Below are 27,947 nucleotides of genomic sequence, written 5' to 3' on the forward strand. Positions count from 1 at the left end.
CACGGAATGACCAGGTCATGTGTTGCCTCAAACAGTTTACAATGATGCCGTTTTAGCACATTGTGTTAGGTTTTGTGTTGGTTTTCTCCTAGTGTGACTTGTCCCTGTGATTGCCCATTGATTTCACCTGTAATGCCTACTCCTAGTGTATCCTCCAACTGCATCCTCCTGTGTTACCCAGTTGTTACTCGTTGTCTCGTCCTGCTCCTAGTGTATCCTCCAACCTGCATCCTCCTGTGTTACCCAGTTGTTACTCGTTGTCTCGTTACCCCTTGTCTGCGTGTGTGTATATACTGTAAGCACCCAGTTTCTCGTTACTCCTTGTTGCATCATTGTCAATGCCCATGTGCTCGTCAGCGTTAGCTCTCAAGTTTTCGCCATCCAAGCCCTTGTGTTCCTCAGTAAGTTTTTGACACCCAGTCTTTTGTTAGTAACAGTTTTGTTTGCCTCTTTACTTTCTTTGGAGCATCACAGACTTTTTTTGCACTTTGTTTTTGTTGGCTTTCATTAAATTATTATTGCACTGCCTTTTTTGCCTCGCTTCCCTATTCCTGCGTTTGGGTCTACACACCACCTGCCTGCCCGTTCCCTGGCACATTGGGAGAAATGCGAGACGAAACAGGCGTTCATTGATGATTTGACCATCATTTTCTTAACACGCTTAATTGAACACAACGCAGACCATATTGTATACCATTTGCAGCCACTACTGGCAGTCATGGTTGCACAACTTCCCAGCATGCATTTGGGCAAAGTGGGAGACGATTTTTTCTTAACATGCTTAATTGAACACATCGCAGAACATACTGTATACCATTTGCAGCCACCACTGACAGTCATGGTTGCCCAGCTTCCCATCATGCATTTGGTATGCTACAGTATCATTTAGTGAAAGCACAACAAAGAGCAACAAAAATAATATTCCTATCTCCAACAAAAATAAAATTCCTATCTCTCAAAAAAATAATGCTCACAAAAAGAAAAGCGCTCAATGCAAAGAGAACTGGCATTCCCAATCAAAATAGCTATGCAAAACACACATCAAACTTACTCAGACTTTGCCTTGGCAAGACCTCTAATTTAAAACTCGCCATTGACACTTGGTGGTGTATTGTCAATCACTACTTTACTTATCTTTCCATTCCAACAATAATTTACAGAAAAATATGGCATATTTTAGAGATGGTTTGAATTGCGATTAATTATGATTAATTAATTTTTAAGCTGTAATTAACTCGATTAAAAATTTTAATCGTTTGACAGGCCTAATGTTTATGTAAGCAAATATGTCTCTATTGATTTACTTTATAGCATTATTGTACGCTCTTTGTTGTGTATTTTATTTTCTAATTGTGTGTTCATAGCTTGACTGTGACAAATTAATAAATGTCAGTTGTAAGGAGAACTAAGGTGTGATCGATGTTACTGAAGGGAAGTAATATTATCTTTTTTATTCTTTCATTTCATTTTATAAATATAAAGTATAATACATGTTTTTGGATGGTTATTTTGAGATTTAGGGGTTTTGTGGGAGGTACTTAAAGGGTTAATTGCATGGAAATTCGGGTTACGCCACCATTGTAGGAACAGAACTCGTTCGTAACTGTTCTGCGACACGTCCATGAAATAATCAAATTAAATGTGAAACAATGATGGGATTTTTTTTTACACTTTATTCATTTAATTCCGATTTTAATTAATTAAAGACACATTTAAGCATTTATTTATAGATGTATTTAACATTTCATTTTGTCCCATTTCGTCCTCCATCCTACAGAGCCCTTAGGTCGCATTGACGCTGTTGAATGCGTTCTGTTACGTTTCTGCCTTAAAAACTATATGTTTGTAAGTATTTTACACCTATACCAACCTGTTAAGATGCAGTACATGTATGTTTATGGAGAAAAGTAATATGGCCGAAACCTGTTAACAAGTTCTGTTGTGGTATGGATGTAGGGCTGCCAACGACTTAAAAAAAATAATAAGGGACACCTCATTGGTAGAGCCGGCCGGCCCGATAACTGTCACCCTATATTTTTTGTATGTGAAAAGTTTTTGTTTTTTTTTATTTAGAATTATACAAGTAATATTATATTAACTTTACTCGAAACTGAATGAATTTTAATAATATATAATAATAATATATAATTTTGAAGCATTGAAAATTGTGAAAAAGTGATATAATCACATGTAAAACATTAATCAGCAATGTATTTTCAAAACAAAAATACTAGAATAAAATTAACATCCGTCATGCTAAATTTAAAACTGTATAATTTAACTTTTAAGGTCCTGAGCCCTTTTTGGGGGGGTTTCTGTGTGTGTTTTTGGCCATTTTTTTATTTTTTAATGAACTTTTTTTAAAACATGCGAATAAACAAACTCGGAGGTAAACTTTTTTTTTTTTTTTTTTACAAATTAGGTGCGCTCAAAGTAGGGCTGCAGTTATTGATTATTTAGATAATCGATGACTCTATCAATTAGTTAGTTCGAATAATAAAGTAAACTGATTATGAACATTTAATGCATTGCATTTTATGAGATGTAATACAAAGAAACAAGTGTCCATGCCCGCAATAACATTTATTTTGGCTTGCTAATTAAGATGGCACTTTCAAAAGAGCATTAAATATGAATACAAAATACCTGAGGGTTTCTTCAAACTTTACAAAATTGCACTTTCATTTGATTCAAAGCTTTTTTTCTAATCGAAAGTACTCGAGTTAATCGATTAATCATTGCAGCACTAGTTCAAAGTCCCCTCAGCAAAAACAGTTTCGCAAATGATCACTCTAAATATAATGTGGAAATGCCAACTAAATTGACAGAACCTCAAAGTATAATACAAATTGTGAAAATAGAGAAAAGCAAAGAGCAAAAAAACAAATGATCATCATTTTGATCATGCCTTTTACTCGCGCTTATACTCCCACACTTATGTTGTTTGCCGTTTTCCTCATGGCAAGCGACAGTACCTCCTCGACTAGGGTTGCCACCTTTCAGAAATAGAAATAAGGGACGCCCCCCCTCGCGCCCAAAGCCTTACGGGTGAAAAAAAGGGGCATCCCCAAAACTCCTAAAATACATAGAAATGTATGTATTTTTTAGATGAGAAAACTGTATTGTGCACTTTGTGGGCATGGCAGTTTTCTTGCAGCAGATTGTTTTTTTTTTCTTTTTTTTTTCTGCATGTTAGTGAAAACGAAGTTGTGAATATCGTAATTAACATTTGTGTTGTCGGTACTGAATCCAGTCACGTGATGCATTGACAAGGGAATGTTCCATGATAGCTAAAATTCCAGCAGCTGACTGGTCTGCATTCTCTATGAAGTCCAGCATTTTGTTGGTGAGCCCAGACTCTGGACTGAAGTACTGGACAGCAAGGGGAACATCTTCCTGCTCAATCTATTCGAGGCATCGGTCTGTATGGAGAATGGGATGGGTGACGTTAAGATCTTAAGCACATCACCCACTGCCTTTGGACCCAGGACTTGTTTCAACAGTGCCTCTTGCTTGTTCTCCCCAAAGTCATTTTCTTCACCATTTTGGAATCACATAAAAATCTTCTGATTGAGCCTGTGTCCACAGTCAGCACTATTGTAGCTCTGACTGGCTACGTTTTACTGTGTGGTATACCTGTGTCACCTCAGCTGCAGTAATTTAGAGGGTAGGAGTGGGATGTCAAATTCACTATTAATCAATCAATAGATAGCATATATTTGCAGTAGGACTATTTATTCAGTGTTTATTTGCTGTTAATCTATTAGGAATAATTCCAAATGAGTTAGTTAAATTAGTTAGCGTAACGAAATAACATGTTCTTTATGGGTACATAAATTCATTCCATATTGATTGATAATAAATGCATGTTTCAAAAAAAAAAAAAATCAACATTCCTAAAAATAATCAACCATAGTAGCAACTGAAATAGCCTAGCTATGCTCCTATCAATGCAAGATGTATGAAGGTAAATATAAATATAGCCGACATGTTATACATATACAAGAGCATAATAACATACCAAATCAAGCTCAAGGGATGTTTCAGGTACAAAGAAGTGTGACGAAGGCTCTTCTGGGATCTTATATTCCATTTGTGGAGGTCCCCTGCAGCATGCTGTTTTACACTTCCGTGAGACACTGCAATATCTATCCTGCCTGCCTTGCAGTTCGCGTTATAATCATCACCAGTGACTCTATCGAGCCACTCCAGTCTATTTTTGGAGACGTGAGGATGACGTGGGGTGTTCTGAACTTCTAATGTTGAAGAGACATGTTAGTTTTGAAAACGCGTGGGACGGTGCACTGAGCAGAGAGAGCAAGGTAACTAGGCAACGAACACGGAAGTGGAGCGCAGTGCAGGGCAGACAGCAGCGGGCAGGCAGATAACTATCTTGCTGTCTTTAATATCTCCTGCCATTTATGTTCATTATTGTTGGTTCAGTGGTCACTCATGAGCGCAGGTGTGTGTTTGTGTGTGACAGACGTGCATGGGCTGGGCGCACCGCCGCCCGCCACGCAGGAGCCGCGGGTCGCGCGGGGTCGACTCATGGGACAATTGTGAAATACGGAATAAACTGCGTTCCGTATTGGTTCAATACAGAACGCAACTTTTAATTCCCAATTACGGAACAATTCCGTATTTCAAGGGACGAGTGGCAAGCCTATCCTTGACCAATGAGATGAGCGGGATTGTCGTTCCTCTACATATTTTTGAAAAGAACCATAACCGGTATTCGCTAATTCTACAAATAAAACACTATTTTTGATTTTCCTTCCCTTGTAAGCTTAATACGGGACGTGTACTTTTGTTTCTGAGTACGGGACGTTTCTGTTTTTCAAGGAACGGTTGGCAACCCTATATGGAAGCTAACATATGCTTATAGAGTGTAATGAAGTGTAATCAGGGATGAAAGTGGGCCAGAACGGTCAGGTATAAGATTCAGGGCCGGAATGCTTTACCGATACACAGTGCTTTAAATCCGAAAATATCGCAGCAACTGCCAAAATGCTATGTAAAAAAAAAAAAAAAAAAAATGCTAAACTGCCACACATGCATTTCATCTCCAAGAAGAAAACAATCTACCAACATCAGATTTACATACAAAAATGTTAACAACAAGCATAATAAAAAGCTTGTGTAGCGTAATCCGTTTCCAACGATATTTATTATTTATTTTATTCCACGGACGGCATGGAGGTTTCCGTAGCTGCTGCAGTTATCTGAGTCTGACGATGGTGAGTCACATCAATGTGCGAATGCACGCAGCAAAGCAAAACGCCTGGACTCATTTATCCGTTCAATTGGCTGACATACTGACATGTGATCAGCAGAAATAGTTAGCTCTGATTGGTTCAAATGTGCATGTTTTTTGGAACAGCAAAAAAAAAAAAAAAAGTTGGTTGAATTCATTCATTCATTTTCCATGCCGCTTTTTCCTCACGAGGGTTGTGGAGGTGCTGGAGCCTATCCCAGCTAACTACGGGCAGTAGGCAGGGGACACCCTGAACTGGTTGCCAGCCAATCGCAGAAGTTGGTTGAATTGATGCGACAAAAAAAGGGCAATGCAACAGAGCATGGATCAAATCTTTAAGAGCAAGGAAAGAGTTATTTAGCATATTTAGTTTTATTTGCTCTCATGGGGAGGTGCAGAACATCTTAGATGTCAATGTGCACTTTGGACTTATATTCATTTATGTTAGGCTACTTATTCATTTCCTTATGATTTAAAAAAGTCGATGTTTGTGCGATCTTCAAAATGTATTCCATTTCACTCTGCATAATATAAGTCATTAGTACTTATTTTTCTGAATGTATGTTTCCAAACCCTATCTTTATTATTATAAAAAAGTAAAAGTTTACATTAACTTCAAATTTTAATGTACATCATATGTACTTAAGTAGTTAAAACTGAGATTGAGCATTTAGTATGTGAGGAAACGAGGGAAAATAAAAATTAGGAGATGAAGTTTGGGGTTATTGCTGTTTTTGTTAACTTTTACTTTGCAAATCATTGAAAAAATACAATATTGAAAGAAAATCAGTTTTTGGATGTGCTATTGAAATAACTGTGCCAAAACATTTTTATTTGCATTTCAGTAGTTTTAGGAGGTTTGACCCCCCCCCCTCCCCTAAAAAAATGTTAATAAATAAATAAACAAAATTTCTGGCTCAGTGGCGACCTTCACGTCGGGGAGTTCCGGCAAGAAATTCAAGCCACTTTCACCCCTGAGTGTAATATCTGTAATATTTATGCACCAAAGTGAGTTGTGCGGTTGTGCTGAATGTAAGGGTTTCTTTGATACAGTTCCACAAAAAACGAAATGCTTCATATTAAAAAAAAAAAAAAAAGAATGAAAAAACAGCTTTATGGAGGACATTCAATGTTAGCAGGGTGTCGGGCACTGCACAAAGAAACATTTTTGGCAGTACAAATACTTTGAAAGTTTAAAAAATTATATTGTAGGGCAAAACCACAGTATATATGTTTTTATTTTAATTAGACTAACAATTTAATAATTTATCATTGTATTTATTCACAAAAAATATAAAATATTTAAGTGTTTATTTAAAGATGTATTTTTATATTTCATTCTGTCCCATTTGGGCCTCCATATTCCACTGGTTCTGAATCATTTATAGATTAGAAAAAGAATAATCCAGAAAATCACAACAGATACAGATGAGAATACTAAAAGAGAAGAAGGTGGAAAGGGACAGCACTACAATGGGACCCCTTGAAAATAAGAAAAGAAGACTCAAGAAGGTCAAGTTTATCTGTCACCTCTGTGATGTATTTCATCTGAATGTGAAAAATTTTGTTTGGTGTTCAGGTCAGTGTAAATGTTATTTCTTTCCTTTACACTTGGTTTCCAGGGGACCTATGTAAAAAGTGTATGTATTTCAAAATATGATAAATATTGTATGGTATTTTCCTTTTGAACTAATTGTTGTAATAAGCAGCATTTGCAAGTCTACACCCCAGGATACTGTGTATCATGAGTTGGATAAATATTCAATATTGTGCTACATTTTATTTATGTCATATTTGTGTGTGTTCTCAGTTTTTTTCTTTATGCAGCACCTGATTGAGCCAGATTGGCGGGGTAATGCGACACACCTGTGCTTGATTAGGAAAGCTCAGTATTTAAGGAAGCCTGTCACCATCTGCAAGTGTCAGACTATTGCTTGCTAATTGCCTTGCTTACCGCCTGTGTGTTCATCGTCAGCCTTTGAGTTTCCCGACGTTCTACGGTCGTATTTTGGTTTGGTCATCTTTACTTTAGTGCTCTTTTGGGCTTTGTAGTTAGATTCTTGTACTCTGTTATATTCATGCATTCTAGCGTGCTCTCTTAGTTATACTTTGTTAAACTCGCATTTTTCGCGTGCTCCCTTTGTTGTACTTTATTATACTCGCGTTTATTGGCGTGCTCTCTCAGTTTGTTATACTCGCATTTTTAGCGTGCTCCCTTTGTTGTACTTATTAAATACAAACATTAGCTCTACCTGATCTCCTGGTCTGTTTTTGGGATCCACATCAACGGCTTGCTGTTCATAACAATTTATATCTGCCATGATCAGGCCTTGCCCCGCGAGACTAGGTGCCCTAGGCCGGTGGTCCCCAACCACCGGTCCGCAGACCGGTACTTTTCCATGAGTCACTTGGCACTGGTCTGCAGGAGAACAAATATTTCCGTTTTAAATCATGTGTGAACCATCAATATTCAAGTATAGAGCTCAGGATCCAACAGCACTGTGCACCTCAGGGTTGCCAGCTCAAAATGGTCTCCAGCCCAATCACACTGTATATATAACACACTTATTTCTGTCGACACTGCTGCACCTACGCACTCACTGCACGTCTGCTCTTGATACAACAAATATGGTGGCACACAGTGAATACATTTCAGAAACTCGTCTTTTCATAGCAGTACTAACAGTGCTTGGTTTGTGATAAAAAGACTCTCGGGAGCCATCGGAACACTGTGTGGAACACCACTGCTTGAATCCTATTAATTTTAAATGTGGGAGTGGCCATTTCCTGAGCTGTGGGACACTTGAAAGTTCTCGCCAAAACTAGTATGGCCGCTTCAATTTCGCCCTACTCCTTGCAATAATAAAAGTCACGGCTTTCTCATGTGACAATAAAAAATAAATGTATTTGTTACTTGGGATTTCATTTCTGGCTGGCGTGAGGCCTGTCTTTTGCCATCGTGGAGTCCCCTACCCGTCATTTGCACCCTACAGGCCCGTGAGAAGAATTTGAATCCCTTCACTGGTCCGTAGTGAGAAAAAGGTTGGAGACCACTGCCCTAGGCGAAGCCTCCCCCTAACCCCCACCGCTACCACCCAAAAAAATCCAGTATTTTTAAATATCTTATATTTTACCAAAACACTGTAGAAGCTATTGTTTCGTAATATAAATGAATATCACATTATCTTTATAGCACTTGTTGCATTTTCTTCATACAGTAAACCAATCTCATCATATAATTATCTATTTACTGTATAAGACCGTTTACCTCTTGGCTTCATGACCACTTGATAGCGCAATGAACTACCATGAAGCTTTGAATTAGTGCTGTAACAATTAATCGATTAACTTGAGTATTCGATTAAAAAAAAGATTCTAATTAAATTTTGCTGCTTCGAGTATTTGTTTAAAGTGGCATTGTAATGGTTTATTTTGAAAGTGTTTGCATTTAGTTTTATTGATTTGGGTGGATACACTGCCCTCTAGTCTGCTTCATTTCACATGGCTGAATCCAGCTGCTCTATGTTAAGACCAACATAAGCTAAGTTTTCTTTTGAACTAATGTTATTTTTAAATGCATTCGTAATTTAGTTTATCGGTATATTTAGAGTTTTTTGTGGGAATATGTGTCCGAACCATTTGTTTAGGGCATTGTAAATTCGTTTATTTTTTTTTAAATCTTAGCATTTTATAGCAAGTAGGCTTGCGTACTTTTGCCATGTAAGTTAGCCAATTGTTCTTTTGTTGCACATAAATCCTTATTTATATATTTTATTCATACCGTCTGAGGCTCAGCTCAGGAATTGTAATTTTTCATGTTCCTTATACGATTACTCAATTATTCGAACTAACTAGTTCATTGATTAATCGACTACTAAAATAATCGATAGCTGCAACCCTACTTTGAATCAATTGGCTGCAAAGCTTTATTTCTTTAAGAAGCTTCGTTTGGCCATCACTGCTCAATGTAATCTCTCACTTACCTTGATAGAGACAACCTCTTCTGCCACCTGCTGTCAACACTGTTGTCGTACAACTAGGCTCATGCCTCCCAGCATGCATTGCAGCACTACAGATGTAAATAACATTTAAACTTCAAGTTCTGTGCTAATTATTTATTTAGTTAGTGTTTCAGATGTTTCATTAACTGCTAGTTATAATATTTATTTTGTTTTTATGAGATAATTTTAATTTCATTTTGAAATAGTGAGTTTGAATGACCTTTGGTTTAATTACCTACCATTATTTGTCCTTTTCCGTGAAGTGGATCTACTTACATACTGTAAATGTGAACCTCCTTTCCCCATATGTGTCACAAAATAGCAGGTGGCTAACAGCATCCAGGTCAGAAAAAGAAAATATATATTTTTTATATGTAGCCTATTTAAATTAACTTAATGTGTTAGAAAACTTTCTGCGTGAAAAAAAATTGGGTTATTTTCTTTTCCCCAAAGCAATTTGGCATCCCCGCCATGAGATGGCATCCTCTGCAACTGCCTATCTGGCCTATGCCCAGGGCCAGCCCTGGCCATGAAACAATATCAATAACACTGTCTTGTGTGAGAAAATGTTATGTTGTGATACTTTGTATCCCAAATTTTTATTGATATGCTCCTCCCAAGATTTGGTATTTTGTTTTAAAAAGGTTTCACTGTTAAAAAAAAATAAAGGAACAAACAAGGAGTTAAAAAATCTTCCACTAGAATAGTGTCAACTTGAACTCAACGGCTTCCATTGACGGCGCAAGACACCCAATCCATTTAAACTGGAAGGGGCGTATGAACGTTTGATCAATCGAAACTTTCCAAGTTTTGAGGCATTTACAGTCCTATTCATTTAGGGCATCTGCAGTTCATTTCCTGTTGAATTTGAGTCACTGGCAATTAATTCCAAGATCGCCTTCTGTTCAAAATGCCCCAAAATCAGCAGAAAGGGACTGCAAATCAACAGCAAATGACCTAAAATTCCCCAAAATTGAACTCATTGGCCGCCATAGATGTCTAATCCATTTGAAGTGTGAGGGATGGTAGCGAATGAACGAATGTCTACTCGTGATAAAAGCAATTGAATTCACAGCAAAAGGATAAAAAGAGCTAGTTCTCTCGTTTATTACTTGTATAGTTTAATATTGTAGAATTATTTCCAGATTTTCCAATGATTGTTATATCGCCATACTGTGAGATCATCGTTATCGTGGACCTTGTATCGCAACCCGTATCTTATCGTGAGGTACCCAGAGGTTCCAATTGTGTAAATAATTAGCATTTAATTCCTGTCAACCACTTATTATAATGATGTTTACTGCTATTATTATTACTATTATTAATAATATTTGTTGTTGCTTGACGAAATGCAATATTTCTATTTTGACAACAAAGCCTTCCTTTTCTTTCAGTTTCGCATTCGCATTTCACACCACTAATCCAAGGTTAAAGCTAGCACGTCGTGTTCTACCATTGCAAGGTCGAATACAATAAACTTGTACTGTATGTTGTGTGACAACTCAAGACGAGGCTTTGTTAAGATCTAGCAGTCTTTGTGTCTTTGTTTTCATTTTGTTTTCATTTGTATTCCCGATAAGACAAAAGAGAATGATCCAAATGTGGCTGAAGATTATGAGTATTATTTGACCTCCCAACTCCAAAACTATAAGTGTCTTTCAATATTTTTGAGCTTTCATCGGTGGCTCGCTTTAACTAGGTCACTGCTTTACTGCTGAGCAACAATTGGCAGATTCATGCAGACAGCAGCTGTTGTAGGCTACATAAAAGACTGTGACTGTGGGGTTAGAGGAAGGGAATAAGCACTATTTAAAAATGCAGACAAAAAAGCGTTGGGCTTCAATACACTGGTGGAAACAATACAGAACAAAGTATACTGAGGGAGAAGCCTTGCCATGTGTCTGATTCTTGACAACGTGATTGTGGAAGCTTTGTCCTGAAAGTGAAGAGTACAGTCCCTCCATTGACAGATACTGTATTGTGTGAATCATCAGCTTGACCTAACCAAACATTAAAAGCTTTCTGGGTTGTGCACTAATTTAATGGTTGTATCTCAAATGTTCTTTAACGCGCTTTACCCCTTTATAGGTAAGGTGACTATTTTGGGTTAATATGAACTCATAAAAACCTATTGTGGCTTACAAAACTAATTGGTTCTGGAAGTAGTTTCGTGAACTGAAAATTACTGCAAGTGGAGTTGTGTTTTTCATGTAAATGTCGTAATCCGTTCCAAGCACCCACAAATGCAGACATAAAGGCCGTTTCGAACTAGCGGCAGCCAGTGTGAAGGCTTCATCGGCAACCCATTCATTGTGTATGTGGGAGGGCACTTTTCGGCGAAAGTGAGCAGCAGCGGTCGTTTTGGATGGAGCATAAAGTCTTGAGTGAATTATTGCTAAGAGGCGGGGCCCAAAATAGAGACTTCTTATATTTTCACAGCGCCGCCGCGCTGACGTACGTCAACAACGCATCCAATCATACTTATATCTGTGCTTTTAGGCTGCTTTGGCAGACGGTGTTTGGCCATTCCTTACTACGCAGCGAAACGTCCTACACATTGCGCAGTGCGCTTGCGTATGCATCCACACGCATGCACACATCAGTTAGAAGCGGCGAGTAGTCACTATTTTTGTTTTATTTAGTTGTTTAGAACCTTTTCACTGCCTCAAAGATACTATTTGCATGTATTACCCTCTCATACTTTTAACCATTCTTTTTTTTTTTGTTAGCTTTGATGCAGTTGACCACATTAGTCACGTAGCGTATTTAAACCGTCCTTATTTGATATAACTACATTTAAGTATTTTCTGCAGGCATTTTTTTAGTACGTTATTCCTGTATGCATCTAAACAAAACAAGTTTAGAGCGCACGGTAGTACAAATTCGACTAATGTAGGACGTTTCGCCGATGTAAGAGATTTTGGCAGAACAACGGATTGACGCAAATCACGGCCGACAAAACCTTGATAAATGCGCTTTTTTAAAGTTTCGCGAGCTCTGGGACAATCAAAAAATGACTCTCATACCTCTCATTGCTAAGCTAAATGGTACCTCGATGTGCGTTTGTGTGGAAATTAGGGTTGTTCCGATCATGTTTTTTTGCTCCTGATCCGATCCCGATCGTTTTAGTTTGAGTATCTGCCGATCCCGATATTTCCCGATCTGATTGTTTTTTTTTTTTTTTGCTCCCAATTCAATTCCAATCATACCAGATAATATTTCCCGATCATATACATTTTGGCAATGCATTAAGAAAAAAATGAATAAAACTCAGACGAATATATACATTCAACATACAATACATAAGTACTGTATTTGTTCATTATGACAATAAAACCTCAAGATGGCATTTACATTATTAACATTATTCCTCTGAGAGGGATCCACGGATAGTAAGACTTGTGACTTTGTGTGTTGTGACTAAATATTGCCATCTAGTGTATTTGTTGAGCTTTCAGTAAATGATACTGTAGTCATGCCCAAATGCATGATGGGAAGTGGAACCATGACTGTGTGCAGTGCTACCAACTGATATATATTCTCTGCGTTGGGAAATAACATAAGGTGTTAAGAAAAAGATCAATTGCTACCTTGCATTCCCACATTGCTTCCCATGATATATCTAATCATAGGGAGAGGGATTGTAAGGCTTTAGCCAATTTAAAAAAGGCTCCAAAGGCTGCCAAAATTCACTTTACTCATTTTACGCTGCCTTTTACCTCTCTATATAGGTAAAACGGCGCCATTACAGATTGAGCGCGGCAATGCGTGAGTGGGTCGTGCAGCGCATGCATTAAGTGTGTTAAATATTTTAACTTGATACATTTTTTTTTTTAAATAATTACCACCGTTATTGGGATAAATTTGATAACACTACCTTAAAGAGTATACGACATGAGAAAAAAAGTCTTACATGGCATTATTATGTGAATTAGAATCATATTTTGAGACGATTTGACTACATACAACAATTTAGCAAAACGCAGATGACGAGAAATTAGTCTTTTAATCTGCTGGTTAGCCACGCCTACCATTATAGGGCTTTAGCGTCCCCAACAGGTGGATGACGTCAGCGATAGAATGGGCTCATCGGTTTTACTATTCAGCCTATTGAGGGGGAATTATTCAGAACGAGGAAAACGCGACAAAGAGAGCCGCAAAATGTCATTGTTTCAGTCTCTCTACTCCAATATTTTTACAGGATATTCTTTTTATCCAAGTATTTTTTCCCCAATAGCTATATAAATGGCTTGAGAAGGACCAGTCAGCCCATCGAGGGGAAACTATTCACAACGAGGAAAACGCGACGAAGAGAGCTGCAAAATGTCATTGTTTCGGTCTCTTTACTTGAATATTTTTACAGCATATTCTATTTATCCAAGTATTTTCCCCAATTGCTAAATAAATGGCAAGGTCTTGACAAATAACAGTCTTGTGCTAAATGGAATATGAAATAATAAAAATGCATTTATTCAGGACAACATGGCAAAATTAGTTCAAGTTTATTGTCCCCTAAGGAGGGGAAACTTATCTTACAGCAGGTGAGCACACAGATACACAACAAGAGATAACACATACACATAAAATAACAAAGACCACAATTTAAAAAATGCTATGAACAGCTTCGCCTCTCGGTCCAAGAATTGTGCAAATTTAGCAGCCTAATCGCACTTGGTAAAAAGGAGTTCTTTGTCCTGTTGGACTTAAAACAAGGGACTCTGAATCTCCTGCCTGAAGGGAGAACCTCAAATGAACAATGAAGGGGGTGATCTGCACAGTCAAGTATGTCATTTGCCTTCCTCATAACCTGCCTGTCATAAATATTAGTCAAGGAGACCTGTGGACAACCTATTATCTTACTAGCCACCTTAACAATGTGGTTGATGTCATTTTTCTCTTTCAGGCTGATACCTCCATACCAGGCAATAAAACCAAAAGTAAGAACAGATTCAATAAAAGATTTATAAAACAAAGACAAGATATCTTTATCAACATTAAAAGACTTCAGCTTTCTAAGGAAGTACAGTCGTTGTTGACCCTTTTTGCAGATGGTCTCTATATTTGCCTCGAATTTGAGTTTACTGTCTATCACTGTGCCCAAGTATTTATACTGCTCTACCACCTCTATACTGCTACCTTTTATACGAGTGGGTTGAGGAGGAGCAGGTTGTTTTTTCCTAAAATCTATACACATATCCTTAGTTTTTGAGGTGTTGAGTTGGAGAAAAGATCTGTCACACCAACTAACAAACTCGTCTACCACAGGCCCATGCTGGGATTCATGTTTCTGCAGTAAACTGATAATGACTGTATCATCAGCATATTTCAGGATGTGTCTATTTCTATACTGACTCCTGCAATCATTTGTGTAAAGGATGAATAGTAAGGGTGAGAGTACACAACCCTGAGGGGAGCCAGTAGAAGAGAAAAAAAAAAAAAAATCCATAATGGTCAAAACTGTCGACTTCACCTTTACTGTCGCACCTCCCGAACGATATTTTATGACACCTAAATCGGACATATGTCATTTCCCTTCCCCGGCTTCGGAGAATGTAAACAAACCAAAAGGCGTGACAGCTAGCCGACATGCTAACCCGAATCGAGTGATGTTTCAAAGTCTTCGAAGCGTAAAATCACACATAACTAGCCTCAATTATTTGACATCACAACTGGGTTGTCGCTTGTCTTCGTGGATCGGCAAACCGCCCGGCGGAGAGCAATTTACAGTTCGTTCCCCGGAGGAAGGTGGCTGCAGTTGTTGTGCAGCTAACGTGCTGCTAATGTGCACGAGGAGAGCTTTTTACATGCCTATCAATTATCAAACATAAGTAGTCCTTTATTTAAAGAAAGTTTGTGGTGTTTACTTTGTAATAGCTGTATTAATAGTGGACATCATACTAAACAAGATGTTTACTCACTTCCTCGTAAGTCCAATGGTCCCACAGTAGTCGTCGGGCTTGTTTTGGCCAATATCCACGGTGAATGGGAACCTTTTGAAACTCCAAAAAGGCGCATACGCCTCTCCCTCATACAGAATGATTTTTCTGCAGCCGTTTGGCTGGCGTGATGCGAAAAATAAACGTATTAATCCGCAAAATCAGCTGAATCCTTCGTCCTCATACACAGCAGTACGCTGTATAGTGAAGAGGACGCCTTCTACCGTACACGTCACAGCGCCCTCCTCCTCAATGCAAGACCGAAGCCGGAAGCCACTCATTTTCATGGCGCGGGATTGAAATAACTAAATAAATATAGCGATCGCTTCCACACACATCCAAGCGGTCGATATCATTCAGGAGCATAAAATACCGCGTGTATTATGAAATAAACATGCTTTTTCGTGTCACATGCACTTTAAGCCTAAACTAAAGACTCTGGATGAGTGTGACATATTATGTCTGTAACGTTAAATACAATAAGAAAAACTATTTAATTAAAAAACATATATATATTTTAAAAAGGCATGGCCGATATTTTTTTGCCGATTCCGATACTTTGAAAATGACGTGATCGGACGCCGATCGGGACATCTCTAGTGGAAATGTAGTTCAGGAAAAAAAAAAAAAAAAAACTATTCACCTTCCAACCGAAACTAGTGAAACTCTACATGGCTACTCCTTGAAATCGGAAAAGTCACTGTTTTCTTGTGCAAAAATGAAAAATAAACTCTTAGGTTTTTGGAACTGTAGTAAATATGCTTGCCGCTTTTCACTTCCTGACAGCGTCTACGTCAGGCTACGTGGCTCCTCCCGTTTTGCTCTTGCCATGGAGCGTTCTTTACACTAGGCTGACCCTAGTGTAGGGTGACCGAATTTTGATTTCCAAAAAAGAGGACACTCGGTCCGGCCTCGAGATACTTAAATTTTACTCGAAGTTCACTCAGAGATGCCTTATCACTTTAATGTATTTAAAAGTGCGCCTTCTCCGTCTAGATAGAAAATTCAGTTTTATAACAAAATAATAGCTATATAACCAAAGACACGGATTCATATTCTTAGAAGTTACTCAACAGGCTTTATTATTCCTAAAATAACAGAAAGATAATAACATTTCAAAAAATGGAATGGAATAATTACTTTAAAAAAAACTGTAATAACGAATCATCCTTGAACAAAATAATAGCTGTCTTTTCAATTCTTACTGTAACTATAAATAATCTGAAATACTGTAGTGTTCTAAATAATAACTCCTCTGTAGAAAATCCAGCTTTAACAAAAAGCTCTTTTGTCTTTCCAGTGAAATAATGCAAATCGAACCGTAGCGTCAGAGCAATATACATTTACAAAAAAAAAAATAATAATAATAATAATCTTTAGTTTTTGCTTGTGTTTGACAATGGAACACTGCTCCGACGAATGTTTTCTCTTTTACAGAGCACAGCAGAACCAACCACTGAGTAGGTTCTCTGGGAACACGTCACAGGCAGCACAGTACCGTAGTATTATGTGCAAAGCGTCAGTCAATTTCAACAAACGCTATCTGGTCCCGTGAAAAATAATGAAAACCTGACATTTTCATGAATTTATAAAACCCGGCCAGAGCCATGGGCAGGATGTAAAAAGTGGACATGCCCGGGCAAAAGAGGGTGTTTGATTACCCTACCCTAATGTGAAAAGGTCTTAAATGTTTTATAAAGCCTGAATGCATCAAAACCTGTAACAAATGCATGGTACAACTACATCATTGAACAATAAACATAAAATGAGATTTGTGCATAGTGTAAAAAACAAAGAATAAAGAACAAAAGTTAATATACTCACGTAAAGCTGTCGGAACACCTCAAGGCATTCACAAACGTTGATATCACATTTTGTGTCATTTGGCCATAATATTAACATTTGGTCAATATCAACAATATTAACAAGTGTTTATTATCAATTGAAAACAATAATAATCAAATTGAAATGAATAAAAACAGAAGCAATCTTTTTATAGCCCCAAATAACACCATAAAAAAAATCATTTAAAAATGATTGAACTCATGGCTTACCATTTACAATGACAGATGTCTATAAACGGCCTAATCTAGACTGTAAAAGCTCATATTTCAGTGCCACCCTCCCAGTCAAAACGGATTGGATGTCTCACACCATCAACAGCAGCCAATGAGTTAAATGACAGCCCCATAAAGTGTCAAAGCTAGTCGTCACGGGACAAAGCAGAACACACCTAGAAACTTTAGTACATTAAAAAACTATGATGACAACATTCATCTTCCCCAAACAGTCGAAATCTAGAACATTGCAATGCCACCCAGCTTTTGAGCTAAATTTAGTGTCACTTATCATATGGACTAAATTTGTCTTCATGGCGCTTTGTCACAATCAGTATTGAGGGCAAGCAAGTTTTGTGTGATATCACTGCTTATCTTGTTTGTGTCGTCTATGGGGAGTTTTTTTTGGCAGAACTGGGCCAATCTTGCGCCTTCTGCTCACCTAATGAAAACACTGCAATTGTTATTTTGGGTTTACTTGTCAGACATATAGTGCATTCAAATGGGACAAAAAAAATTACCATGAAAGCCACGAGAGACAGTTAAAGTCCCTCTTCATTCATTACTGAGGTGATCTTGACTGTCGCAGTACAAATGTGTTCTTTAGCAGAATGCCAATGTGGTGATAAAGCGGAACACAATTGAAGCGCGCGCATTAAGAAAACCCTTGTTCGGGAAAGGAACTATCAAGGGCATCTGGACTAGAATCAGTAGGGTTTATGCATTATTTCAAATAACCTTCACTACGAGCCACGTCCCTACTCTGGCAGCCAATTTAGAACGACACCTTTTCCCTGAGGTCTCCGAGATAAGTCGCAAGTTCTGTGGGAATCTTCTCCAATCAGCTTGTAACAAATACCTTCAAGGACTTAGTATGGCCTTTGCTATTTTTTTATATGAATATAAACTAATTACGGGCGTCAAATAGGGGTGTAACGGTCAGTGGTGTTCTTTGCCTACATGGGGCCCTGGGTGACAGGATGGAAGAAAAACAAAACAGAAAACAACAACAACGGTTGACCCATAAAAGACAGGCATAAAGTTGGGGTGTCAAATGTACAGCCCGAGAGCAGGAAGCGGCCTGCAAGGGGGTCAGTTTCAGCCCACGCGGTTGGTCTGCCTGGTAGGCAGGTTGTAGCTCCTTCATACTTTACAGAGAGTTCGTGCACCTTCATGTCCAAATTCAAGTACTTTTTAAGGAGCTTCAAGACCAATTGTCCAGCTTTTTTCAGTATCTTTTAAACAATATCCCAATGTTTTTTTGTTTTTTTTTACAGTCAGGCAGAAATAAAATATGGACATACACAAAACACATTTACCACAACTATTTCTCCATCTAGCATTGTGAGGAGTATTCACAATCTAAGTGCTGAGCCTTTAACTCACTTTACAAGGCATATTCAGATCAACAATGAAGGAGCTGACATATGAACCGAGAAACGCAGAACCGGAAATAAACGCGTGAACAGTTTCCAAAATAAAAATGCCTCTCTAAAAAGAAATTAAATGAATTAAACGGCTAAACTGTTAAAAAAAGAATTCTTGTTACGTCCCATGGACGGCTCGCTAAGGGCATAACATAAAACGAGACACACAAGTTTACAAGTGGCACAAATTTATTTACACAAACTCGCAATGAACAATATATAGAAAATGTGGATGAAGCACGGCTTCAGGGTACTAATTAAACCCTGATCGTAAAAAGGAAATAACAAAAAGACACAGCCACTACCCCTGGCTTCCTACTCTAAACAAAACAGGAGAAAACGGGTTGAACAGAAATGGCAGCTTACCCCCACTACTTCAGTGCTCTTATTTAGTGGTGAACAAAAGCGATCCAATAACGAATAAACACAAAAGACCTCACCGAAAAAGCGGGAGTGTATCAAACTAGCGATCAAACGCAGACGAGAGTGAATAGCGAGCAAACAGCTAGTGAGGAGGACCGCGGCACGAATGCTGTCAAATGCGACCACGGCTGTCAGTTGACAGCTTCTGACTTTTCAAGCGTGGCGCCCTTTTTCGTGGCCAATCAGCGGCGGCAACGTCATCTGTCCATCCGGCGTCGATAGCCTACGTCATGTTGGGAGGGGAGGCAGTCAGCTGGCGGAGGCGACGATCAGCTGACTGAAAGCGTCTCAAAAAACAATGATTAAACGGCCAAGGCCGTCACAATTCTTAACAGAATGAACACATCACAACTAGGTCAAATATTCAAGTAAAAAAAAAAAGAAAAGAAAAAAAAGACTTTTTGCACATTAAGACCACCCAAGGTGAGTGGCACTGTTAAAAGAATCCCGCCTCCTTCTCCATGTGGTGTTGCATGGAGACACTTATGGCTGTCTGCAGGGGGCGTCATTGCAACGCTAGGGGCGCAAATTATAAGAACAGACAATCACTTGTGTGCACCTTGTATGCTTGCAGCCCTAGATATATTTTTGCGCCAGGCCACTGCCCGACCTGCCCTTAACAGGAACTGCCACTGGAAACAGTACACACAGGTCATGGTTCGGTACATAACTCGGCACGGGGGTTACGGATCGGCACGGGTTTGGTAGAACGGGAAAAACAAAAAAGCCCAGGGAGACCATTCTGGGTCCTGGGTGGGTGACTTTTTTTAAACAGACATTATTGCACAAAGCTGACTGATGGGTTGACTGAGATTTCTGGTAAAGTAGAGGCATATTTTTCATAGTCACCGGTTCTTTTTAAAAAAAAAATTTTTTTTTACTTGTCCTTTTCAGCTGCTTAGACACGGATAATTCGAATCTGAGTGTCCTTATGGTCTGAAAAGTATTAATGTATCAAATGGGAGTTTGATATGTTCATGTTGTGGTTGTTCATTATGTTTTATTTATTAGGAGAAAGCGGCGAACACGAAGGGGATATGGTGGTGACAGAAAGGAAGGAGGGAGTCAGAAGAGGAAAACAACAAAGTACAACAAGAAATACATGATTACATACCTACAGTATGTTACCTATGAACAAAGTAGTGCTATCTTTAGCTAATTATATTTACCCGTGGACATCAGGTGGGGGTCCTGATAACTGAGTAGAAGAGGAGGGAAACTGAGACAAAAAGAGACATGATTAGTTGGTGTGGGGCGCACACGATTCAGCAGTGGTGGATGAAGCACTCACTTTTTTTTTTTTTTAATTCGAAAGTAAAAGTACAGATACAGGGACGAAAAAGTAAGTAAAAGTACTTAAAAGTATTTAAGAAAAACAAGTAAAAGTACAAAAGTACTTGCTTTAAATGTACTTTACAAAGAAAAAGGAAAAGTATTTTCTCCTGATACAAAAATGTGATTGATTTTATATATATATATATATATATATATATATATATATATATATATATATATATATATATATATATATATATATATATATATATATACAGTGCCTTGCAAAAGTATTCGGCCCCCTTGAATCTTGCAACCTTTCGCCACATTTCAGGCTTCAAACATAAAGATATGAAATTTAATTTTTTTGTCAAGAATCAACAACAAGTGGGACACAATTGTGAAGTGGAACAACATTTATTGGATAATTTAAACTTTTTTAACAAATAAAAAACTGAAAAGTGGGGCGTGCAATATTATTCGGCCCCTTTACTTTCAGTGCGGCAAACTCACTCCAGAAGTTCAGTGAGGATCTCTGAATGATCCAATGTTGTCCTAAATGACCGATGATGATAAATAGAATCCACCTGTGTGTAATCAAGTCTCCGTATAAATGCACCTGCTCTGTGATAGTCTCAGGGTTCTGTTTAAAGTGCAGAGAGCATTATGAAAACCAAGGAACACACCAGGCAGGTCCGAGATACTGTTGTGGAGAAGTTTAAAGCCGGATTTGGATACAAAAAGATTTCCCAAGCTTTAAACATCTCAAGGAGCACTGTGCAAGCCATCATATTGAAATGGAAGGAGCATCAGACCACTGCAAATCTACCAAGACCCGGCCGTCCTTCCAAACTTTCTTCTCAAACAAGGAGAAAACTGATCAGAGATGCAGCCAAGAGGCCCATGATCACTCTGGATGAACTGCAGAGATCTACAGCTGAGGTGGGGGAGTCTGTCCATAGGACAACAATCAGTCGTACACTGCACAAATCTGGCCTTTATGGAAGAGTGGCAAGAAGAAAGCAATTTCTCAAAGATATCCATAAAAAGTCTCGTTTAAAGTTTGCCACAAGCCACCTGGGAGACACACCAAACATGTGGAAGAAGGTGCTCTGGTCAGATGAAACCAAAATTGAACTTTTTGGCCACAATGCAAAACGATATGTTTGGCGTAAAAGCAACACAGCTCATCACCCTGAACACACCATCCCCCCTGTCAAACATGGTGGTGGCAGCATCATGGTTTGGGTCTGCTTTTCTTCAGCAGGGACAGAGAAGATGGTTAAAATTGACGGGAAGATGGATGCAGCCAAATACAGGAACATTCTGGAAGAAAACCTGTTGGTATCTGCACAAGACCTGAGACTGGGACGGAGATTTATCTTCCAACAGGACAATGATCCAAAACATAAAGCCAAATTTACAATGGAATGGTTCAAAAATAAACATATCCAGGTGTTAGAATGGCCAAGTCAAAGTCCAGACCTGAATCCAATCGAGAATCTGTGGAAAGAGCTGAAGACTGCTGTTCACAAACACTCTCCATCCAACCTCACTGAGCTCGAGCTGTTTTGCAAGGAAGAATGGGCAAGAATGTCAGTCTCTCGATGTGCAAAACTGATAGAAACATACCCCAAGCGACTTGCAGCTGTAATTGGAGCAAAAGGTGGCGCTACAAAGTATTAACGCAAGGGGGCCGAATAATATTGCACGCCCCACTTTTCAGTTTTTTATTTGTTAAAAAAGTTTAAATTATCCAATAAATTTTGTTCCACTTCACGATTGTGTCCCACTTGTTGTTGATTCTTGACAAAAAATTAAAATTTTAGATCTTTATGTTTGAAGCCTGAAATGTGGCGAAAGGTTGCAAGGTTCAAGGGGGCCGAATACTTTTGCAAGGCACTGTATAGATATAGATATATATATATTAGGGCTGTCAAACGATTAAAATTTTTAAACGAGTTAATTACAGCTTAAAAATTAATTAATCGTAATTAATCGCAATTAATCGCAATTCAAACCATCTCTAAAATACGCCATATTTTTATGTATATTATTGTTGGAATGGAAAGATAAGACACACGACGGATATATAAGTACATAAGTACTGTATTTGTTCATTGTAACAATAAATCCACAAATGGCATTAACATTCTTTCTGTTAAAGTGATCCACGGATAGAAAGACTTGTGGTTCTCAAACGATAAATGTTATAGTTACAAGTTATAGTAATTTTATATTAAAACCCCTCTTCATGTTTTCGTTTTAATAAAAATTGTAAAATTTTCAATCAAAAGTAGAGTTAATATAATAATAAGAAGAATAAAAATAACAATAATAAAAATAGAGTGAACAAAGTTTTACGTGTATTTTGCATAGCTATTTTGATATGGAATGCCAGTTCATTTTGCATTGTTTTTTAAGAATAGGGCCTCATTACTATAGACTGAAGTGCTTTTCTTTTTGTGAAATTTTTTTTTTTTTTTTTTTGGAGAAATAGGAATATTATTTTTGTTGTGCTTTCACTAAACGATACTTGCATTGGGGAGAGCAAGTATGTACTGTATGTTTATTGTGAAGGAGTTGCCAATAAACGGCGCGGTCCAAAGAACGCCTGTGTCCACTCGCCTTTACTGTATTAAATATATCTGTACATATCTTACCCAAAATACAACAAGAGACACATAATTGCCACTAAAAAAAAGAAAACTTACCGAAATATGTGTGGAGCACAAATAGCAATTTGCGTTGCATTGTGAATACAGCATAAACGTCTCACAACTACTAATTCTCCCACGTTTTGAAGAAATAACATGAGTATGGAACGGCGCTGCCCCCAAGCGGCCGGTGGCATACTCTTCACTCTTAATGCCCATAAACGGCCTCATTGTATAATCTGTTCAAGGCAATATGCGAGATGGTCATTCACCCAAGCGCCAGCAGAGGGCGGCAAAACTCCATAACAACAAGTGAGCTTTTCACTGAACAGTCATTTAAATCTGTCTGAGCGGGACATCTGCGTTAATTGCGTCAAATATTTTAACGTGATTAATAAAAAAAAAATAATTTAACGCCCGTTAACGCGATAATTTTGACAGCCCTAATATATATATATATATATATATATATATATATATATATATATATATATATATATATATATATATATATATATATATATATATATATATATATATATATATTATATGTCAAACGATTCAAATTTTTAATCGAGTTAATTACAGCTTAAAAATTAATTAATCGTAATTAATCGCAATTCAAACCATCTCTAAAATATGCCATATTTTTCTGTAAATTATTGTTGGAATGGAAAGACACATGACAGATATATACATACAACATACTGTACATAAGTACTGTATTTGTTTATTGTAACAATAAATCCACAAATGGCATTAACATTCTTTCTGTTAAAGTGATCCAATGATAGTTGTACTTGTAGTTCTTAAACGATAAATGTTAGAAACAAGTTATATAACATATGTTATATAACAAGTTGTTATATAACATATGTTATATACAAGTTATAGTAATTTTATATTAAAACCCCTCTTCATGTTTTCGTTTTAATAGAATTTGTAAAATGTTCAATCAAAAGTAGAGTTAATATAATAATAAGAGGAATAAAAATAATAATAATAAAAATAGAGTGACCAAAGTCTTAAGTTTTATGTGTATTTTGCATAGCTATTTTGATATGGAATGACAGTTTACTTTTCATTGTTGTTTAACTGTGTCAGAATAGGGCCTCAATTACTATAGATTGAAGTGCTTTTCTTTTTGTGAACATTATTTTTTTGGGGAGAGATAGGAATATTATTTTTGTTTTGCTTTCACTAAACGATACTTACAGTGGGGAGAACAAGTATTTGATACACTGCCAGTGGGTTTTGCCTTTGGCAGTGTATCAAATACTTGTTCTCCCCACTGTACGTTTGTTGTGAAGGAGTTGCCAATAAACGGTGCGGTCCAAAAAATGCCTGTGTCCACTCGCCTCTACTGCATAACATATATTTGTACATATCTTACCCAAAATACAACAACAGACACATAATTGCCACTAAAAGAAAGAAAACTTACCGAAATATGTGTGGAGTACAAATAGCAATTTGCATTGCATTGTGAATACAGCATAAACGTCTCACAACTACTAATTCTCCCACGTTTAGAAGAAATAACATGAGTATGGAACGGCGCTGCCCCCAAGCGGCCGGTGGCATTCTCTTCACTCTTAATGTCCATAAACGGCCTCATATGATGTAATCTGTTTGAGGCAATATGCGAGATGGTCATTCACCCAAGCGCCAGCAGAGGGCGGCAAAACTCCATAACAACAAGTGAACGTTTCAGTGTACTGTCATTTAAATCTGTCTAAGCGGGACATCTGCGTTAATTGCGTCAAATATTTTAACGTGATTAATTTAAAAAATTAATTAACGCCCGTTAACGCGATAATTTTGACAGCCCTAATATATATATATATATACTTTTGAAAAATAGGACACTTGGCCCAGCCTCGAGATACTTAAATTTTACTCGAAGTTCACTCAGAGATACCTTATCACTTTAATATATTAAAGTGTGCCTCCTCTGTCTGGATAGAAAATTAATAGCTATATAACCAAAGACACAGATTCAAATTCTCAGAGGTTACTCAACAGGCTTTATTATTCCTAAAATAATAGAACAACAATAACATTTTAAAAAATGGAATACATATACCCATCTGAAGGCACGCTGCTCTCACTTTTGGTTGTTATTGGTCAATATCTTGTTCACCTGCCTAATCGTGTACTCCTGTTGCTGCCTATAGTGCTCAATTTTGGAATAGTTGCACGGGGATTTTCGATTGTGCCGGAGGCATGAAAACAAAACTATCAAATTCAAAATGAGAAAAAAATAAAACACACAAAAGTAACATGCAACAGCAAGCGATAATTTGAAATGTAGTGCAGTAAAAGTAAGAAGTACCACTTCATATCTGTACTCAAGTAAAGTAAAAAGTACTTCAGTACAGAAACGAAGTACTTTTACTCTGTTACATTCCACCACTGCAATTCAACAATGTGAGGTGGGGAACGCAGTATATGTAAGTCACCCGTAAGTGTGGATATGTTGACATCCTATTCTATGCTACTTGATCACTAATCCTGGCACCGATAATCTGAGTGTGTCAGATTTCACCCATTCATGTGTGAACCCACTCAGACGTGTGATAGTCCTTCAGTCAAAGGGAGAGTGCAGAACACCCTTCACCCCGCAGCGCTGGCAAAGGGGCCACCGTCGTCTCCCAGGGATCCAGGGCAGTCTCCCGGACCATCCACGTCCCAATTAACCAGCCCTCAGTGAAGGGACGAGGGTATGCACGACCGACCCCCCACGCCTGCCCACACCATCGTCCGCACACCCAGACCCCCAGCCAGTGGCAAAACTACCCAACATACGTAGCACTGGTTCGTCTATGCTGTACTTTGATGTTCCTACCATGTTGTCATACATATTTTACACATAAAACTTTTTTTTTTTCATTTTGAATTAAAAAAATGGATTTTTTTAATGGCATATTAAAGTTGAACAATTTATTTAGCTTACACTACTACTCTGTAATATAAAGTAGTTATATAGTGTCGTTGTCTTTTGTTGATTGTGAAGACTTGTCATGCATGTTGCATCTTTGACGTATCACATAAAAATGCATAATCCTGCCAATCCTCTTTGGACCCAATTAAATTCCAATACTGCAAGCAACCACCCCCAGGTAACAAGAGTGTGGTGGAGATATTTCAGCTTTGACCTGGAGCATTTCATTTCTACAACAACATTACAAGCTTGCATCATTATGCTTTGGAACTGACATCAACATGACATATTTTTTCTCATATGACTGTCAATAAAATCATAATTTCGAATGGAAGCCTTTACATAGCTTAGTCAATGAAAGATATCTAGCCTTACATGCATATTATTGTTATTTGTGTAAATCTACACAATCAATCTTGTTTAAAGCACAGGTGTCAAGACCTAGCGGAAAGGGGGACTACCACATCATTTCGGCTCACGAAAATAAATCGTGTGCATGGACTCCATGGTTTTCATTAAAATAAAATTTCGGAAACACTTTGCTTGACAGTGGCGTTATAAGACTGTTGTAAGACCATCATAATTATGACATGACACTGTCATCTACATTAATAAATGCTTAATGCTTATACTGTATATACATATAAATCTTTTTTCCCTCCCATGATGGTTGCTCTGACTTTTCCCATTTCCAGTGCTTGAGACATTAACTTTAGTAATCCTGATGCTCGCTAACCCTCGGCCTCCCTCCTTGCGGTTAGCATATAGCCTCTGGGTACTGGATTTGGGGTGGAACCCTCCGTGTATCGTGAGCAGCTTCTGTGTTTTCACATCTTTGGTCTGATCTTCCTCCTTTGGCCAGCTTATTATCCCAGCAGGGTATCTGATCACTACCAGGGCATAGCTGTTAACTGCTTGTTCTTGCCACTGAGCTGACTTCTCAAGACCTGCTCACTCGTTGCCGATACCTGACCGTTAGAGCTTTCCTTGTAGCCCCCTTTTGTGGTTATACATATATGTATATTAATGGCAAAAAAAACTCAGGTGACTTGAAGTTCCGCTCTGAGACCGCCAATTTGGCCAAATGTCAAAATTGTCCTTTATGCATGTGTGATACATTATTAGAAAGCTTAAAATCTCTAGGGGATTTTCTAGAGGAAGAAAAAATTGGAACTGGAGGGCATTTAAAAAAAATGTATACCCCTAAACCCCTAAACCCTAACTCAAGGTGAGAGCAAGAGAGAGCATACATAAAGATACCATGATTTTAATAAGATATTATCACGTACTTACTTTGTTTCGGTCCAAAAACTCCGTGCAGCGTGTCTCACCGAGTGTCAAGACACAGCTGTGAATGGCCACGGCCGGACTTTTGGTGAATTTTATGGGTGAAACACGGTAATATAACAGGGTTCGCAAAGCAGATATTGCAGATGTCAGGGAGTGGTGAAGATTTTCTTTTTCAAATATTTACCCTTTGAAACTTTTTTTTTTTAATTTTTCTTTGTTTGGATCGATTATTTATCATCTAAAATGTTGGGGCAAATGCGACAGTAACAAAAAAATACAATTAAGCGATAGTTATGAGGTAGATATCCGTGATCTCTTTACAGACACTTTTTTTTTCATTGTGATGAAATTTGTTTCAAAGTTTAAAATATGCAAGTGAATAATTTTATAAAGACATTTTCTAAAACTAATTATTAGACATCAATTAATGATTCTGGGATAAAAATGATAGGCATTTCGATTAATAAATATAATTACTTACCTTCTTTTTATGGCTGGGTTGAAAGAAAAGCGGTTGCGCGGTGTCTGTAAACGGGGATCTCCAGGGTAAAACAGAAAAATTAAAAATAGTTAGGGGGCTTAATGCTTCATGAAACTGCTATGGCAAGATATAGACATATTGATCAATCAAACACAACAGTTGTTTTGGTTTAAAATACAGCATTTTATTTTAAGAGGGGTGC

The sequence above is a fragment of the Corythoichthys intestinalis genome, chromosome 3, assembly GCF_030265065.1.
Source record: "Corythoichthys intestinalis isolate RoL2023-P3 chromosome 3, ASM3026506v1, whole genome shotgun sequence".
NCBI lineage: Eukaryota > Metazoa > Chordata > Actinopteri > Syngnathiformes > Syngnathidae > Corythoichthys > Corythoichthys intestinalis.